This window comes from Herpailurus yagouaroundi, unplaced genomic scaffold (assembly GCF_014898765.1).
Source record: "Herpailurus yagouaroundi ecotype Mexico unplaced genomic scaffold, PumYag 77, whole genome shotgun sequence".
NCBI classification, from domain to species: Eukaryota; Metazoa; Chordata; class Mammalia; order Carnivora; family Felidae; genus Herpailurus; species Herpailurus yagouaroundi.
In genome coordinates this window covers 54,230,116-54,236,273 of record NW_024412388.1, presented here as the reverse complement: position 1 = coordinate 54,236,273, position 6,158 = coordinate 54,230,116, and positions in this window count along the sequence as shown.

Below are 6,158 nucleotides of genomic sequence, written 5' to 3'. Positions count from 1 at the left end.
GAAAAAAAACAAGAACAAAAAAAACAGACTCTTAAATACAGAGAAAGACTGGTGGTTGCCAGGCAAAAGGTGGCTGGTGGCATGGGTGAGATAGATAAAGGGAATTAAGAGTACACTTAATTATGATGAGCACTGAGTAATGTATAGAACTACTGAATCATTATATTACACCTAAACTAATATAACATTTTATGTTAATTACACTGCAATATAAAAAATAACAAAAAGTAAAAAACAGAAAAAAAATATATACAGTGAAACCTTGATTTGCAAGGATAATTCGTTCTGGAAACATGCTGGTTAATCCAAAGCACTTGCATATCAAAGTGAATTTCCCCATAAGAAATAATGGAAACTCAGATGATTTGTTTTACAACCCAAAAATATTCATATAAAAATGATTACAGGGGCGCCTGGGTGTCTTAGTCAGTTGAGCTTAGTCAGACTTCAGCTCAGATCCTGATCTCACAGTTCGTGAGTTCGAGCCCCACATCGGGCTCTGTGCTGACAGCTCAGAGCCTGGAGCCTGCTTTGGATTCTGTGTCTCCCTCTCTCTCTGCCCCCCCCCAACTCATGTTCTGTCTGTCTCCAAAATAAACATCAAAAACATTTTTTAAATGATTATAATGCTGTAATATAATACAAAATAATAAAGAAAATACAAAATACATGAAAAATAAACAAATCAACCTGCACTTACCTTTGAAAACCTTTGTGACTGGTTTGAGAGAGACAAGAGAGAGGAGGATTATTGTATAGGACGACTTTCACTATCACTAACGGAATCACTGCTATCTATTGGCTCAATGGAATCTTTTTCTGCAAGGGGGCCATTATATATGCTCATACGGATGTTGACTACAGTACATTATTAATAAACTCTTGTCATATATTGTATTTAATGTAACTGGCAATAAGGCAGCAGACCTGACCTAGAATGAAGCAAAGAATTCCTAAGCTTACTCTTGTATGGAAAAGCAAAGGACTGTCCATAGATGCTTTGAAGTGACAAAAAATACACTAATGCCAGTTGTGGGCACCTTACAATATTCTGAAAAATCACTGATTTCTTCCAAACACGGAGACCAAGCATCTGAGCATCACCCACAATCCTGCCATTGGCTCAGTTGTGATCATGTGATATTCAGTGTCATGTATTACTTGTATTGCAAGACGTCACTCATTTGTCAAGTTAAAGTTTATTAGAAATGTTTGTTTGTCGTGTGGAAAATTTGCAGAACAAGTTACTTACAATCCAGGGTTTTACTGTATTCTTAATTCTGTCTAATGTCACTACAATAACAATGAACACAGCTGGTACCAAGATCTTAGTGGTTTCTAAATATCATACCCCACTAAAAGAAACTAGAGCTCTGTGGAGAAATGGCTAATACCAGGTCTTAGAAGGGAAATGCAAGATATCTCTGAGATCTTATGCCAAAAATCAAGTAAGTGTTCAAATATGGATGGAGCTATATCAAAAAGAAATAACATCTTTAAAAGGATCCTACTTGCCAAGTTTGGGACAATTTGAACATGAAAGATAATAATTATTAGAGCTAAAAAAGAATTTCAGCAGTGTGTCAGGATACAAAATCAATATACAAAAATCAATTATATATCTATACACTAACAATGAACAATCTGAAAATATTAAGAAAACAATTTCATTTACAGTTGCATCAAAAGAACAAAATACTTAGGGATAAAAAATTTTAAAATATGTAAGACTTATACAGTAAAAATCATAAAATATCACTGAAGGAAATTGAAGAATTAATAGAAAGACGTCGCATGTTCATGGATTGGAAGACTATACTGTTAAAATTGCAATATTCCCCAAATGTATCTACAGACTAAACACAATCCCTATCAAAATCTCACCTGTCTTTTTTGCAGAAATTGGCAAGGACAAGCTGATTGTAAAATACATATGGAAATGCAAAGAACCCAGAAGAGCCAAACATTCTTGAAAGAGAACAAAGTTGGAGAACTCATGTTTTCTATTTCAAAATGTACAACAAAGCTACAGTAATCAAGACTGTGTGTATTGGCATAAGGACAGACATACAGATCAATGGGATAGAATTAAGAGTCCAGAAATAAAATCATATATTTATGGTCAGTGGATTTTCAACCAAGTTATGAAGACAACTCCATGGAGAAAAAACAGTAATTCCAGCAAGTGGTGTTTGGATATCTGCACATCATGAAAAAAATCGTTAGACCTCCTGCCTCAAACCATATGCAAAATTAATTCAAATTAGATCAAAGACCTAAATGTAAGAACTATGAAATTCTTATAAGACAGCATAGATGTAAAATCTTTGTGACTATGGATTGTTTCTTAAATATGACACCAAAAACACAAAAAAAGTATGTAAATTGGACTTCATCAAAATTAAAAGCTTTGGTGTTTCAAAGTACACTATCACAAAAGTGATAAACAACCCATACATATATGGGAGAAAATATTGCAAATGTTACATCTGAAAAGTCTAGTATGCAGTATATATAAAGAACTCTTAAAACACAACAATAAGAGACAACCCAGTTTTTAAATGGACAAATACTTTTTTAGTGTCTATTTATTTAAGAGAGAGAGAGCATGCGAGAACCAGTAGGGGAGGGTGAGGGGTGGGGTGGAGAGAGAGAAAGAGAGAGAGAGAGAGAGAGACAGAGAGAGAGAGAGAGAGAGAGAGAGACAGAGAGAGAGAATCCCAAGCAGGCTCCACACCATCAGTGCAGAGCCCAATGCAGGGCTTGATCCCATGACCATGAGATCATGATCTGAGCTGAAATCAAGAGGCAGTCCCTTAACCAACTGAGCCACCCAGGCACCCCTGGGCTAAATATTTAAATAGATATTTCTCCAAAAGAGATATACAAATGGCCAATAACAAAATATGAAAAGATGCTAGACATCACTAGGAAAATATAAATCAAAACCACAATGGGATAACACTTCACATCCACAAGGATGGCTATAATCAAAAAGACACAATAACAAGTGTTGAGGGGCACCTGGGTGGCTCAGTCAGTTAAGTGTTCAACTCTTGATTTCAGCTTAGATCATGATCTCATAGTCATGGGATCAAGCCCCATGTCGGGCTCTGTGCTGAGAGTGGAGCCTGCTTAAGATTCTCTCTCCTTCTCCCACTGCCTCTCCCCAGCTCATGTGCACTTGCTCTCTCTCTCTCTCTCTCTCTGTCTGTCTCTCTCTCTCAAAAAGCGAGTGAGAAGAATGTGCAAAAAAATGAAACATTCATTGCTGGTGGGAATGTAAAATAGTGCAACCACTTTCGAAAATAATTTGGCTGTTCCTCAAAAAGCTAAACATAGGTTTACCATGTGACCCCAGTAAGTTTACTCTTAAATAGATACTCAAGAGCATTAAGAACATATGTGTACACAAAAACTTGTACACAAATGTTTATAGCATCATTCATGATAGCCAAAATGTGGGAAAACCCAAAGTGTTACCAGTTGATGAATTTAAAAAATGTGGTATATCCACACAATAGAGTATTATTCAGCCATAAAAAGGGATGAATTATTGATCCATAATGTTTTCAAGGTTCATCAAGTGAAAAAGCCAATCACAAAAGGCCACTAATATGACTCCATTTATATGAAATTGTCCAGAATTGGCAAATCCATGGATAGAAAGTATATTAGGGGTTGCCAGAGGCTGGGGAGAAGAATTAAGAGAGCAATAAATAGGCAATACTTTTTTAAACTTAAGACATTTTCCCCAACTTAATATTTAGAAAAGTATCTATCTACAGAAAAGTTAAAAGAATACTATCCTTGGTACCCTTTACTCAGAGTCAGCAACTATAAACATTTTTTTGCCATATTTGTTTGATAACTGAAAGTCAGCTTGGCTGTACATAAAATCCTTAGTACACTTTCTTTCCTTGACAATGTTGCCCCATTGTGGTTTTAATTTGTGTTTGAATCACTTAGTCTCTTTGCCTGGGAGCCCAGATATGTTTTCCTAGGTATGGTAGAATATGTCTTAAAATTGACTCTTCTAAGTTCCCACAGTTCCACAGTGTACCATTTTAATATGTAGATTCAGGATTTCTTTCATTTATTTATCTTTTGATATGTTTTTATTAGACTATGGTTTTAAACATTGGTTTTGACTTATTGTTGTTTTTCTTTCTTAGAAAATTCAATTATAGGTGTGTTAGATCTTCTTTGTCTTCTATAGCTATTATTTTTTTTCTGAGGTTTTTACTTTTTCTTAGCTTAATTCTCTTGGAAAATTTCATTTCATGTTCCGATGTATGCTTTATTGAATCTTTTCTTCTTCGTGCAACTTGCAATTTGGTCCTAATTTGGAAGACCATTGTCTTTTTCTTCACTCCCTTTTCTGTAGTCAGGCAATTCTTGTTTCACAAATTTTTTGTTCTGTGCCCACTTTTCTTCTGCATTTGTGAATTTCTGATTTGTGGGTTTTTTTTCAAATCTGTTATTGATTGTCTAACTGTATTTGACTCATATTGGAGAGCTGTGATACAGTTTCTTCTTGCCTCAGGGTTGGGGCTTGAGTATTTTCATCAGCTGAAGAATTTTGATTCTAATTAATTTCCTTTTCAAAGTAACTTTGTGTGGACATTGGCTGCCTTTTCCTCTTCATTTTTAAGACTTCTGGATTTTTCTGAATCAGGTGTATTTACAGATGGAGTTGAAGGATCTGAGTGACTTACTAGTTTCTTAGTTCAAGAGTGCCCTCTTCAGTTGGTACAGTGAAACGCAATTTCCTCAATGAAAAGCATCTCTTATTTGGGGTGTGCAGGGGTGTTAGGAAGAGTTTAGTATGTCAGATTTCATGAAGATCTTATTTCTGTAGAACCCTGAACTTCCACAAACTTCTTTATTCTTCCCTCTTAATCACCAGATCTCTTAAGAGATAGCTACTCCTTTCAAGTTCCTTTGTTGTCTCCCAGAAGCTGTGCCCTCTCAATACTTTCCCCAAATAATTCCTACCTCTCCACTTCCACACAGGTCCATAGCTGGTGCTGATTTCAGATATCTATTTTCCTACTCAAATGAAAAGGGGGTTTGCAGTCTTCTATTTCCTGCTATGTGCAGTAGATATAATTGTGTTGTGTGGTGAGTTAACTGCGATTTTATTTGCCGTCCTTGGTCTATGTGGTTTTTGGAAGATGTGCAGAAAGATTAAGGTTTAGACATCTGCCATCTATGTTCAAAGAGTCCTAGCTATCTAACCTCAGTTGATAAATGCCAACATTTGTAAATTTTTAGGTGAGGCTTTCATGTGAGCATTAGACAATTAGGCTGGGTTTTTTGTTTGTTTGTTTTGTTTCAAATGAAGAAACGCAACGGAGGGTCTTATACAGATAAAATACAGAAGATGGTTCATTCAAGTCTCTAAGCAATTTTAGCCTGCACCCCTTCTCTCTGACCCTGTCACACTGATACATTGTTTCCATATTGCAGTGGGTGCACATGATATGTCCAGGGCAGTTGTTATGTCTGGTGGCCAACATGTCTGTAGTAGTCCGATACGGTCGGTGCACCCAGGATGGTTGATGCATATGACATAGTGGATCTAGAGTGGTCAGTGTATGTGGGCCATTACTGTGACAAGAGTGGCTGATCTGTTCCAACTGATCTAGATATGTAGCATTCATTTTGGTATCACTGATTTTTCCTTGTCAGGAAACCTTATTCTTTTCTCAAGGTACATGACTCTAAACGGGGGAATGCAAAGTGTCAGCTCCTGGTGTAATATGAGATCTAATCTTCCATGGGAGGGAAGAGACTTATCAAAGGGACTGGCCACAGGATTCTGGCTAAGAGAAAAGCTGGCCACTAGAGAGACTCAACACTGCTCAAGTCTAGTTACCTCCAAGTGGAGGTGTACCCTGACTCCTGGAATTCCTGCCCAAGGCCACAGGTCCCTTGATTGCACAGCGCTTAACTGTGGTCCCTTTGGGCAACGAGAGTCAGAATGAGTAAGAACAATTGAGTAATCATAAGTGAGCACTTGGAGCGCAGACTTCATTCTACCACTTACTGGGTGAGTGATCTTGAATAACTTAATTTCTCTGAACCTCAGGTTCATTACTTCTAGCTGTACATAAGGCTTGGCTTATTGCCTGGCACCACAGAGCAAACCCTCA